Genomic DNA, 14,070 nt, shown 5'->3' on the forward strand with positions numbered 1-14,070 from the left:
GTTTCTGGCGCTGCGCTTCTGGCACTCGCTGGAAGCATAGGTCCTCTGACGTACGCACCCGCTGTGGTCGTTTCCGGGGTTGACCGGACGTTGCCTTTAGGGCATTCGGGCTTCCGGCCTCCGTCCTCGCATTCGGCGCTTCCGCTTTTCGCGGTCTCGTCTGGTGCTTTCCGGCTCCGCCCGGATTTACTGCTCCTTTCGCTTCCACTTCCTTCAGGATGTCGGTAGCTGAGGAGCAACGCCAGCCCTTCGGGCAGGTGTTGTCTTAGCCCTGGCCGATGTAGTCAGCGTTTCAACCTTCGGTTGTCGCGTCGACTGCCGTTCCGGTGCCGGCGGCTGCAGACTTGCCGTCTTCTCTCTCTTAGCCTGGTCAAGGCATGAGTTAGGACGACGTCGGGGGGGACGGATTTCCGGTTTTCCGGTTATGCCGTTTCACCGGCCTTCCACCAGTACGTGGGCTTCGGTTTTTTCGCTGGTTGTGTCGGACATTCAGTCTGTCGTCAGCGATTCCACACGTGCTGGTTATCGGGAAAAAGGCTTAACGCTGTCCTCTTAGCTGCGGCAGAGGTCACGTCGAAGTTTTTTCCCGGACGGGGCTTCGGCCTCCTACACTTCCTGTCTGGAAGCATAGGTTCTCCATCACAAGCGCACGTTGTGGCTTGTCTGGGGTTGATCGAGGACTGGCCTACGGGCGTTCGGGTTCCGGCCCCAGTCCTCTTCTGTTCTGTCTCACTCTTGTTCCGTCGTGGGCATTTGTGTTTCACAGGGCGGCAGCCGTTGTCGGCGTGGCGTTTCCGGTTTTACTGGAAGCATAAGTCCTCCATTTCAAGTACACTTTGCGGTTTTGACTGGAGTTGACAGAGGACTGGCCTACGGGCGTTTGGGCTTCCGGCCTCAGTCTACTCTATGCAACTTTCGCTTCCGTTTTTTGCGGTTTTGTCTGCTGCATTTCCGGCTCTGTTCGGATACACTTCTCCTCTTCCTGACACTCCTTCGGAGGTCGGGGGGTGAGGAACAGCGGCTGGCCTACGGGCATTTAGGCTTTCAGCCTCAGCCGGGGCAGTCTTCACTTTACCTGTTGGGTGTTGAGTTTACTGCCTATTCAGTTCGGGTGGCCCTGGACGTTTCCCCTATTCACGACCGTCATTAGGGGGATGAGTCAGGTCTTTTTCCGGTTGGATGGTTTTCCGGTTTCCGGTCATCTCATTCATCAGTTTACCACCAGCAACTGTGACTTCGGTTGCGTTCGTAGCTGAGCTATTCTGGTTTTCAGTCTTTGGTCAGCAATCGAACTCGTTCTGGATTTCCGTCGAAGCTCGGAGCTTCGGCTCAGGATTTCCCGTTGGGTGCATCGACTTTGGTGGCTTCCTTGTTGGTTGACTTTGTTGTCGATGTCGGACTTCCGTTCCGTGAAGATAGGATGTTTTCCTACTTCCGGTTCCTTAGTCACCTTTTGTAGGTACCACGGTTTGCAGGTTTTGGCTAGGCCATCTCCTCCCGAAAGTGGTATCTCTAGTGTTTTGGTTCTGCCGCTGTTTCTACTATGGTTCAGTTCCGGAACATGCTCAGCCTTGACTGGCCTCGGCTACACGGGCTTCACCTTCTGTTCCTTCTTGCTTATTCAGCCTTTGGAACTTGCCTCCTTTCTCTACTCTGTTGGCCAGCCCTTGCTAGGGTGAGCATGGAGCAGATGAGGCTGCCCTTCCTTCACTACGCTCGTACGGCGGGTGTCGGAGGGACTCGTTTCTTTCGCATTCTCAGTTCCCTGAACAGTCAAAGAGAGTCGCTTAAACTTTGCCTGCAGTAGAGATTCAGTCGAGTAGAGATCAGCAGGTCTCTGACTGCTTTACAAGGGTTGAAGGAAGGTAAGGCTAGCATACTCAGAAACATGCTTAGCAGAAGCATGCTCATTCCTCTGGTTAAGCTAAGCTGGCAGCCTATAGGCAGCCTTGGCTGGGCAACAGCCATTCCACGTTGCGGCGATGGTGGTTGTTGCCTTCCCGTTTCTTGTGGCTTCGGACTTCGTCTTTTCTTTCCTTTGTTCTCTCTTTTTAAGAGATTGGATAGGACGATTTTCGTTTGGGTGGGGTTCTCTGGATTCAGGTTACCCCTGTTTGGCCACAAACGTTTGGACTTTGGTCCTTGTTGTCTTTCATCGAGTCGGACTCTGTCTTTCTCTAGTGATCAGACGCGTTCTGGTGTTTCGTCCAAACTTAAGGTACGCTTGAGTTGGCCTCGGAGGTAACATTCAGATTTTCCTGAGGGGGCATTGTCTTGGACAATGGATGTTTGAGGAGTAGTTCTTTGTGGCTTTCCTCCTCTCTCTCAGGTTTTGGCTACTCTTCTCCTTCGGGCAGAGGTTTAGCTAAGGTTTGGTTCCTGTGACTTCAGTCTTGGGCCTTTCCTCTCTTCTTCCTCATCTTAGTATGAGGCGAGTCCGGATGACGTCCGTTGGGTCGGGTTTCCTTACAGTCGCCCGGCTACAAAAGGCAACTTTGTCTAGGGCGGTTGTCCGTTTTTCTCCGCGTTGGACTCTGTCTTCAGACAGGGACAGACGCGCTCTGGGTTTCTGGCCAAACTCAGGTAGGCTCTTGATTTGGCTAGGAAGTTAACTGCCTGTTTTTTCCCTGAGAACTCTGGTTTCGGGAGTCTTATGGCTGGCTGGCTTCACGGTTTACGTTTACCAGTCTTGGTTTTCTGCTTTAGGTTTTTGATTCACTCTCGATTACCTTCAAGCAGACTGTTTTGGGAACATTCTGGCTTTTAGCCATTTTGTTTATGGTTGCCAGTCACATCGGTTTTTGACCACCGTGGGTCCTCTCTTCCGGTAGCTTACGCACAGTCGTAAGTGGCTGCTGTCGGGTGCTACCTCTCTCCCTGCGTTCGCAGGGACTGGTAGGGGATGACTGGCGACCTTCTATTGTGAGTTTTCTCTTCGAGGTGGACTCTGGTACGTAGTGCTTGGATGTCTCTCTCTCGCTCTTTCGTGGGGAGTGGTCACTCTTATTTTGAGCTGACTTCTTTCTCACAAGCCTTTTGGGCTTTACTACATCCCAAGGTTTGCAGACTTTGGCATGGTTGTCTTAAGGTTCACCGCGGGGGTTCGTCCTTCTCAGTTGAGGGGACAACCTTACGCACGGATCTTCTCAGGACATTAGCATTTCCTTCCAATAAAAGGGGGGGGGGGAAGCTTGTCTTTCCCTTGGCTCGCCAGGGTTATTAATCCAAGGCTTGGGTCTATTCCTGTGCTGTTTTTTACGGCTAGGAGATTGGAAGAAGTGCTGAGCACAGCTTTCTGGATCTCTGAGGTTGTCTCTTACGCTTTTGCCTGAGATACTTCTCGGCTGTCAATCAGGACTTTCCTCGGTTCCCTCACTGCCTGTTGGCAGTGGGCCAGCCCTGCCAAGGGCTTTTTGAGTGGGTTAGATTTTCTTTCCCACTGGGACCGCCCTGATTCTTTGGCAGCGGTCCAGGTTTTCGGCAAGGTTTTTTGAGTGAGTTGGATTTTTCTTTCCCACCGCCTTGTTGTTGCAATCTGCTACATGTGATTCGGAGTAGGAATATGTAATTTAATCGAAAATTTTATTGTAAATTTTCATTTAATAAATATACCTACCCGAATCACATAGTATATTCCCTCCCGCCAACCCCGCTTTTGATTTGGAGAATTTATTCTTTAGGTCGAATGATAGGAACCACGTGTTCAGTAGCAGTGGTGACGTGGCATGCACGAGGGGAGGTAACTCCCCGGGTGTATGGGCATTACCATGGCTACGTTTACACTTTTGTGGTTGGGGTTGCTTCCCTTAGACGGTTAGCCTGTACAGAACCTAGCATCTCCGATTGTGTCAATGCTACATGTGATTCGGGTAGGTATATTTATTAAATGAAAATTTACAATAAAATTTTCGATTTAAGCTTAAAGTGATCTGGTGAGACTGGACTGTGATTTTTCCTGGTCAGTGGACAGTAGTAGTTTTGTGGGTGCGTTTTACAGTAGTTGTATGTATTTATTAATGCTAAATCAGATGTGTTTTATGAATACAAAATAAATGTTGAGTATTTACCAGCTGGTCTTTCTAAATTTTTCTTTTTTATGTCGTGCGAGCCTTGCGTGTGAACTCAGGTTTGCGTGTGTTCATTTTTTGGGAGTGTGTAAGGGATTGTTGCCCTAATTACAGTTTTTAATCATATTAGTACAGGTTGGCCTTGGCAGGGGTTAACAGGTCTGAGAATGAGATAGCGATATACGCGTTTCTAGATGTGTGGGGGTAGTGTTGAGGCTGCGGCATCAACAAAAACATAAACATTCAAGTTTCGCTCCAGGTCACTTTTAAGGGAAGCAACTGCCTTTTCTTCCTCTTGAGTTAGAAATAAAACGTGGTTATTCCCCTTTGCACACGATTCCTTAACAACAAAGCCTATGTTCCTGTGGTCGCAGGGTGTGTGTATGTAACTTGAGTAAACTCATCTGAAGTACTTTTGACAAGACAGGCATGCCCACATACATCATAAAGCATGGGAAGATGACTTTAAAGGCTCACTCCTTCTTGTGAAAATGGTTTGGATCAGCATCTCAGATCAGGTCAGGCTTTACATGGGATAAGACCATCCCTTCACGTGGTAACATACTAACAATTCCTCACTGCCCCTGGTCAGTTCAAATTGCTGTACAGTGGAAACCCAATTTTATCAGATTTTTGAAGGGTCTTAAAGGCCGAAAGCAGAGCGGCGCGTGCCACTTCAGTCTAATGTCCAACCCTTTTCAGGAAACGAGCTCTCACTTGAAATATTATTTTCAAAAATACTTTGTCTATACCAAACTCAAAAGCACCATTTTTGTCAGGCAAACATTTCAAGGTGTACACCATACATGCACCCCAAAAAGTGTGTCTAATAAGCCCTGGATAACGTACTTTCAGAAAAAAAATTCACTCACCAAATTTGAATTCAAAATCAAACGGCTCTCAGTCGTGATGGACTGGGCGGAGCTAAAGACACGAGAAAGATAATGTCCACGCACCGCTCATTCCTTTTCGGCAACACACACCCGCAACACAACGTTTACCAGATGTTGCCTGACCCCAAAGTTCCGGTCACTCCGCGCTATTGCAGCCGCCATGGATGCTACATGAAACCACTGGCTAATCTGCCTGAGCACTTTCAATGATCGTTCTGTAATTAATAAATTATTTAAAAGATAGTCTGCACTTTTCGAATGTTAGTTTCTTTTTTTTTTTTAAGTGAAACATATCATTATCCATTCGAAAAAAACGTGTTCTTCTTGGGCTGAAAAAGTAAGCTAAAGCAAAGAATGTATGTCTCTAGCTCCCATCTCCCCCCTTTCCCCGTCGCGATATAACCTTGAATGGTTAAAAACGACGTTAAACACCAAATTTCTTTCAAAAGAAAGATGTCTCTAGCTGAAGTTATTTAGTGGATGAATACGATCGTGAGTTAGGTACCAATGTCTTGAATTTATGGTAGACTTTTCCAGAGAAAATAATATTGTACGTGTTGCTTGATGTTTCCAGTGGAACACCGCGTATCACAGTCAGGCACGTTGGAACCAGGCACTCTCTTCACTTTTTCACACACTAAAACACCACTCTTCAGGCGACTATGCGGCAAATGTTGTAATCCCTGTCTGTCACAGATATATTCATAAACATCCAGACAGGTTTCACGGTCTTCAGAGTCGGGTATGTCCCTGACTTTGATATTAAATAAAACGTTTCGTTTTGCTTAGTCGTGAATTTTCAATGGTCTGTGTCGAATGTCCTCGGAATTTACATATGAAAAATAAACTTTGATCAAATTCAAGTCAAGTTTGTATTCCCCACCTGCGAAAGAGGTAGGTCGGTCGTGAGAAATGAGACGGACACGATTTCCCTTTTTAGCCACATTGCAATAGACAAAGGCACCAGTACAAAAACACACAAAGAAATCCAGTTAAAAGTACATTAGAAACCAAAGAACAGAGATAGATGAACACACTTAGTTAAAAAAAAACAATGAATGTGTTTATATTTATTCGATACAATCGCATGCGAAGTAAACGGTCTTTTTTCTAAATGTGTCCGTCTCAAAAACATTAATTACAAATCTGTTCAGTTTGAATGGCTGTCAAAAGGTTTGGACGTAAAATGCTTTTAATAAGTAGGAATTTCCATCAAATCACGACATGAAATGGTTTTGAAAGGCTAACTACGGCTTATTCTACTTGCGCTTGGTCATTTTGTCACTCGGGCAAGGTGTCCGTCTCATTTTTTCTCACGACCGCCCTGCAGACAAATCGTCTGTTATAACCGCCATACACAGCAAATTGTCATGATGCGACCAATTTTACACTTCCTATCCGTTGTCAGTCAGATGATCAACTGGCTGACTAAAGAATTTTTCGGCATGTGTTCATTTCAGAACACGTTATTTACTGTCTGTCTCTGAAAATCTTGAATTCTCACGACCGCCCGGCACTACTAGATTGACGGTCATTTCTTACCAAATTTTAAGCAGATTCATGTGTAAAATAACAACATTCAATGACTGTGTCTGATCAATGCCCGTGTTTTTTTCAATCCTTGAATGCACGGCATTGTGAATGTTGTGGTCAAGTGAGAGTTTTATAGACATCGCCGTACGTTTTTCAACACTTTGATGACGTCAGACAGCAGATTGAAAACGTTCCAACTTGGAAAGACAGCCAGTCACGATCATATAGGACCGATCTTTTATGAAATTGTACATGAGAGTTCCTGGGAATGATATCCCCAGATACTTTTTTCATTTTTTCGATAAATGTCTTTGATGACGTCATATCCGGCTTTTGGTAAAAGTTGAGGCGGCACTGTCACACCCTCATTTTTCAATCAAATTGATAGAAATTTGGGCCAAGCAATCTTCGACGAAGGTCGGACTTTGGTATTGCATTTTAGCTTGGAGGCTTAAAAATTGATTAATGACTTTGGTCATTAAAAATCTGAAAATTGTAATAAAATAATTTTTTTTATAAAATGATCCTACATTACGTTTATCTTATTCTTCATCATTTTCTGATTCCAAAAACATATAAATATGTTATATTTGGATTAAAAACAAGCTCTGAAAATTAAAAATATAAAAATTATGATTAAAATAAAATTTACGAAATCAAGTTAAAAACACTTTCATCTTATTTCTTGTCGGTTCCTGATTCCAAAAACATATAGATTACCCGCTTCGTCGGGTGAATCGCGAGACGGAGTATGCAGCGTTGCGGTTCGCACCTGCTTCGCCGGAATGATCGCGAGACGGAGTATGCAGGCGTGGCGGTTCGCCGGCTTAGCCAGCTTAGAGCACGTGTTGACGTGATTGACGCCACACGAAGGAAGGAAGATAAACGCGCAAAACACTGGAGAAAATAAGGAAGAGTTACTGGAAATGGATCTACAGAAAAACCAAAATCGGTTCACCGCGCCGCGCTTAGAGCACGTGTTGAAAATTTTTATCGACCAGATTGTGTCCGGGGTCTACCTGAATATGACCACCAAATTTGAAGCAGATCCATCGAGAACTTTGGCCGTGCATCGCGAAGTGACAGACAGACAGACTAGACAGACAGACAGACAGACAGACACACACACACAAGCCCTATATAGATATAGATGATATGTTTGGATTAAAAACACGCTCAGAAAGTTAAAATGAAGCGTACAGAAAAGCGTGCTATATAGCACAGCGCAACCACTACCGCACTAAACAGGCTCGTTAATTTCACTGCCTTTTGCACGAGCGGTGGACTACGGTCATTGTGAAATAATGCAGTGCGTTCAGTTTCATTCTGTGAGTTCCACAGCTTGACTAAATGTAGTCATTTCGCCTTACGCGACTTGTTTTAACTTTCCAAATGCCAAACTTTAGGGCAGTGTTTTTGACTCACCTATGTAATGGTGAGTATTAGGATTCACATGTGTCCATCCCCATGTACGTAGACAAAAAACCTTAACGTTGGGGTTATCTCTGATGTTTTTCAAGCTAGACCTCTAAAACTGTGCACACTTTTAGGGTGTAATGATCTCATCTTGCTCTAAGTAGGGCCAACACTCTCGATGGTCTGCATCTCCTCAACTTGGATTTAAAAAAAAAGATCAAAGTGTGCGCTGATGTTCAGTGGAAATGGCAAGACTCAGAATCAGAGAACAGCCCTTGGTTGTTGTTATCCACCTTTTCACCATTGGCTAAGGTTACCTCTTCGTCTCTGATTCTTGTGCCAATTAAGGTTCAGTCTGCAGTGGGCTGGGACAGCGTCCAGGTACTATGCCACAGTTCAGCCTGTAGTAGATATACTGACACAGCGTCCAATTACTATGCCACAGTTCAGCCTGTAGTGGATATATACTGGGACAGCGTCCAGGTACTATATCACAGTTCAGTCTGTAGTGGATATACTGGGATAGCGTCCAGGTACTATGTCACAGTTCAGTTTGTAGTAGATATACTGGGACTGCGTCCAGGTACTATGCCACAGTTCAGTCTGTAGTGGATATACTAGGACTGCGTTAAGGTAATCTGCCACAGTCTTTGAGGACATCTTTTCTGTTTTTGTGATAGTTGGGGCGGAACTGTCAAGTAATCTTTGACTCAGTCGGGACTTTGATATTGCATTAGAGCTATGTAGCTTGAAAATAAGCGAATAAGTTCGCTCATTAAATTGTCATCAATAACAAATATTTCATTACAGATTCAAACATTACTGCATTGTACTTCTTATCTTTTTCTGATTTAAAATATATATACATATGTAATGTTTACTTTAAAAACGCGTTCAGAATTAAAGAAAACAGGTGGAGTATGCTTCGCGGAGACGAGTGTGACCCGTGACGGTTTTCGGGTATGGTTAACCAAGACTATCTGAATTTAGTCTCGCCGATGACTGTTTTTTTGAGTTTATCCTTCAATTTGATGCCTATAGATTGACTACAGGTTTATATATCGCTTCACGCGACTTGTTTTACATTTCGTCAAGTTATGTAAGTTCAGAATTGTATTATTAAATTTGTTACATAACATTCTAAAAATTGCAAATAATAATAACACTTTTGATTACAGATTCAAAAGTCATTGTATTGTATCCTTTCGATTTCCTGGATCCCAATGTATAAACAGATATGTCATGCTTAGTGTGAAAATCTGCTCAAATGAGAAAAAACGCCTTTTTTGTTCATACGCATCGCAGAGGCAACCCGTCTCGGTCTTCTGCTTTCGGCTAGCCAAATCTCACTAGCATTGTTAATGACTCGTCCCTGGTTCCAATGTTGATCTTTTAGTTTCAAATCAACTTAATGTTTTATTATCGCTTCACATGACTTGTTCGGTATTTTTTTCGCTGTCATGATGTCACCATTTAGAGGGTAGGGTTACATTTTCAGGTATTTATTTCTAAGAATATGCAACTTTTTTTCCAAGATTGTTTTATTTTCATTGGTCAATGATTCTACTTTAAAAAAAAAAAGAGAAATGGAGTGCAATTAACATTGTTACTTTTTGAAGGTATGCTCATAACGTGCATCACAGCGAAATAGCAGTTCAGAAGAACGGAATTCCCATAATTAGTCCTTATTTGCTGCTTTTTTCACTGAGCTCGGAAATGATATTTTGCTTGCATTGTTATTGCTTAATTTATTAAAGCCTCTGGACAATATTCTTTGAATAAATGGTTATCCAATTCTGTTTAAGTCTATCCCTTTGTTTGATAGAGTACTGTAACAAGATATCACATTATGTCGACAAGAATGCGTCTGCATACAAGTTTTTGTCTTGATTCCATCCAGGAGGATGTAAGGCTTTAATAAAAACATTATTTCAAAGGTCTCTGTCAAGATTGATTTTGTTGGAAAAAAAGGAAGTCTGTGATTGAAGATTGTGAAACCTGCCTCCAGCAATAGTGATGCTCTGCTATCTAATTAAAAATATATTAATCACAAAGCTATGCTCATCCGTCCACGACGCGAGACCATGCCTTGACTGACTAAATGAAAGTTTTCCCACCAAATTTCTCCTCTTCCCGCAAATTTTGGTGACCTAGTTAATCTCAGACAAAACCAAACATGTGGGCTGGGGAGCGAAATGCACGCTCACAGTGCCGTTATGTATCTGGACTCAACCTGAAACCAACGGTCACATTCGTAATTAACAACCGCAAACTATATCTTTTGTTCAAAAAAAGGGTGTCTAACAAGTCCGCTTCAACTTGTTAGATTCACAGACTTTACATTTGGTTTATTATGGCAAAGACAATGGTCAATATATTTTCTCCAGAGAATGCAGTCAGTTTGTGTAACCAGGGTTCCACTGTTCCAAAAGCCGGCTAGACTGACCGACACGTCTTGAAAACGGTAACGATTTTGATACCTTGGGAACTGTAAAACCAAGACACAGAGCTACATAGTGGCGCCAGTATATTGGATAAAACATTAGAAAGCAGTGACACATTGAACTCAAGGTAGTTCCTCAAGTTCTTGACATCCGATTGTTGGTGCGAGTTTCCACTCTGGTTCTGCACCAAGAGAGAGGGTATTTCTACTCTTCAGTCTACAACACGAAGTCAGGTTGACCGGTTGCGTCAGTGTTTGGCACTGCATATCTTTGACCATGTGCTCAATTGTATTACACAGTGAACAAATGCGTGCGCGACGGTGTGTGCGCGTGTGTATGTGTGTGTGCGTGTAATCTGCACTCAGCGGATTTATTGCTAGTGTCAATAAAATCATTGCCATTAATAATGGTTCCAAACAACCGTCAGAAAAAAAGGTGAATATCACACACAAAAACAACACACACACACACACACACACACACACACACACGCACACACACACACACACACACACACACACACATAACAGGAATTTACAGAGGTTCACAAGAAAGGCACACAGCAAGAAGAGGTATGCAGTCAGCTGTTGGCCTGTTTAATCAAGCGGAATGCCTTGGCCACTGCACCCACCAGACTAGGTAACCTGAGACCTGTCGGTCACTGAAAATAGGCTCCGCCAAGACCCATGGGTATTTCGGCCTGTTGGACCTCGGCCTTTAAAAGGGGGGGTGGGGGGGTTCCACTGAATAAAATGATTTCTTGAGAAGCCAGTGGTTGCATTTACAACATTTAATTTAATTCATCAGCTAATGTCCACTATGCACAGGGATCACCCACGCTGTTCATTTCTGGTATGTGACCAAGTGGACAGATGGTCGTATTCCATGCAAAGACCTGCCAAATCTGAGATGGTCAGGCGAACTGTTTTCCTGAGAAATTGTGTGCCTTTAAAGTGACATCTTTTTCTGTCTTTCCTTAACGTCTCGTCTTTTCTTTCAGGAAGAGAATCTTTCTGTCTTTGCGAGTTGTGAATTTCTATCTTTCAGGAATGCTGTCTTACATACCTTCAGTAAAGGTATGTAAACATTTTCATCACGAGACTTACAAAAGATTTTTGCATTTTCTGTTACAGCACCAGCAGATAAAGATTTCAAGACGGACAAAACAGTCAACTTGCAGATGGAGCGTACATCAGAAATACCAACATCGTCCAGTGCTGACAGCAACGTTGTTTGGCTAAAACAAGAGGCAGCTGAAAAAACATCATCCAGTGCTGACAGCAACATTGTTTGGCTGAAACAAGAGGCAGCTGAAATACCAACATTGTCCAGTGATCACAGCGACATTGTTAGACTGAAACAAGAGGCAGCTGAAATACCAACATCATCCAGTGCTTACAGTGAAGTTGCTAGGCAGAAACAAGGGGCAGCAAAAATCCCAATTGATTTTGGAACCATTGCAGACACAGCTTCATTTTCAGAACAAGATTGGGGTACATGTTCTAATGATATCAAGCGTGAAAAAGACGGTGTGGGGGAGGGTGGAGCAAGGCCAGTGATGGAGGTCTCCGACAAGTGCAAAGAGGAGTGTACATGCAATGCGGGGCAGGACTTCAAGACTGAGGCATTACCAGCTGTGACCGAGACCAGCAGTTCTGCAGCTGAAGACATCCCTCCAACAAGTGTGTATGCGCATGGTGAGAGTTTTGTTTGTGGTGGTGTGGAAGTTGAAGAGGACAGGAAACCAGACATTGCACGTGACTGTGTAACGCAAGCAGCATGTTGTCCTCTGTCTGCAGGCTGTTACTGTCAAGGGAAAGTGAAACAAGAGCCAGTAGAACCCACACAACACGTTGAGAGTGTGGAACACAGTGACTTGAAATCCTCTGACACCTTCACCTGTGAGACTGCAAGAGTCAAGGCTGTTGTGGTGGAGAAATGTTCAGCTACAGAATCTGTGGTCACTGCAAGTAAGACAAAGACATCACTGGACAAAGGGACAAGTCATAGGACAAAGGAAAAAAGAACAAAAATCAGAACACCTATCTTTAGCAGAACGTTAGTGAAAGAAAAACATATTGTTTTAGATGGTTCTTCGAGTGGTAAAGATGAATCTCATTGTTTGAAGAACAATTTGACAAGATGTGCACTCCCATACAGTAAGAAACGACAATATGTCTGTTCCACGAGTGCAGTTACACATGATTCAAAGCGTCAAGTAAACAATCACATGTTGACAAGAGAAAGACCACATGCCTGCCTTAAGTGTACAACAATATTTGGTCAAAAGGGGGGTGTAAACAAACACATGTTAACACATACAACTGAAAAGCCACATGCCTGTCCTTATTGCAAAGTGAAATTTGCTCTGAAAGAGCATTTGAAGACCCACATGTTAACACATACAGGAGAAAAGTCACATGCCTGTCCTTATTGCAAAGTGAAATTTACTCTGAAAGGGCATTTAAAGACCCACATGTTGACACATACAGGAGAAGGGCATTTAAAGACCCACATGTTTACACATACAGGAGAAAAGTCACATGCCTGTCCTTATTGCAAAGTGAAATTTGCTCTGAAAGGGCATTTAAAGACCCACATGTTAACACATACAGGAGAAAAGCCACATGCCTGCCTTAATTGCACAGAAAAAATATTCTCACAAAAACAGTTTGAAAATCCACATGTTAACATGCGATATACGCGTAAGGTGTGTGGGGGTCGTGTTGAGGCTGCGGCAACAACAAAAACTTAAAAATTCAAGTTTTGCTCAAAGTCACTTTTAAGGAAAGCAACTGCCTTTTCTTCCTCTTGAGTTAGAGATAAAACGAGGCTATTCCCCTTTGCACACGATTCCTTAACCACCAAGCCTATGTTCCTGTGATTGCAGGGTGTGTGTATGTAACTTGAGTAAACTCATCTGAAGTACTTTTGACAAGACAGGCAAGCCCACATACAGCATTAAGCATGGGAAGATGATTTTAAAGGCTCACTCCTTTCTGTGAACATGGTTTGGATCAGCATCTCAGATCAGGCCAGACTTGACATGGGATAAGACCAACCTTCACTTTTTCATTTTCATTTTTTCATTTTCATTACTTTATTGTCCCATCGCTGGGAAATTCGGGTCGCTTCCTCCCAGTGGAAAGCTAGCAGCAACGGAGTCGCGCTACCCAGGTGTCTGCGTGTTTAGGTGTATTCAGCTACCTGCACTTATGGCAGAATGACCAAGGTCTTTTACGTGCCATTGTGATGACACGGGGGTGGGACATGGCTTCCGTCTCTGGGTCTGCACATAAAGCCTCACTGCCCCTGGTGAGTTTAAATTGCTGTACAGTGAAAACCTGATTTTCTTAGATTTTTGAAGGGTCTTAAAAGGGGTTCCACTGAATAAAATTATTTCTTGAGAAGCCAGTGGTTGCATTTACAACATTTAATTTAATTCATCAGCTAATGTCCACTATGCACAGGGATCACCCACGCTGTTCATTTCTGGTATGTGACCAAGTGGACAGATGGTCGTATTCCATGCAAAGACCTGCCAAATCTGAGATGGTAAGCCGAACTGTTTTCCTGAGAAGTTGTGTGCCTTTAAGTGACATCTTTTTCTGTCTTTCCTTAACGTCTTGTCTTTTCTTTCAGGAAGAGAATCGTTCTGTCTTTGGGAGTTGTGAATTTCTATCTTTCAGGAATGCTGTCCTACGTATACCTTCAGAA

At 43.6% G+C, this 14,070-nt stretch overlaps 1 protein-coding gene across 4 annotated transcripts in view; it reads left to right on the forward strand.

The window, feature by feature from the left end:
• Nucleotides 1-14,070, forward strand: part of LOC138949746 (cyclin-H-like) — an 87,371-nt gene that overhangs the window by 19,110 nt on the left and 54,191 nt on the right. The window lies entirely within an intron of this gene.

The sequence above is a fragment of the Littorina saxatilis genome, linkage group LG16 (genome assembly GCF_037325665.1).
Source record: "Littorina saxatilis isolate snail1 linkage group LG16, US_GU_Lsax_2.0, whole genome shotgun sequence".
Classification (NCBI taxonomy): domain Eukaryota; kingdom Metazoa; phylum Mollusca; class Gastropoda; order Littorinimorpha; family Littorinidae; genus Littorina; species Littorina saxatilis.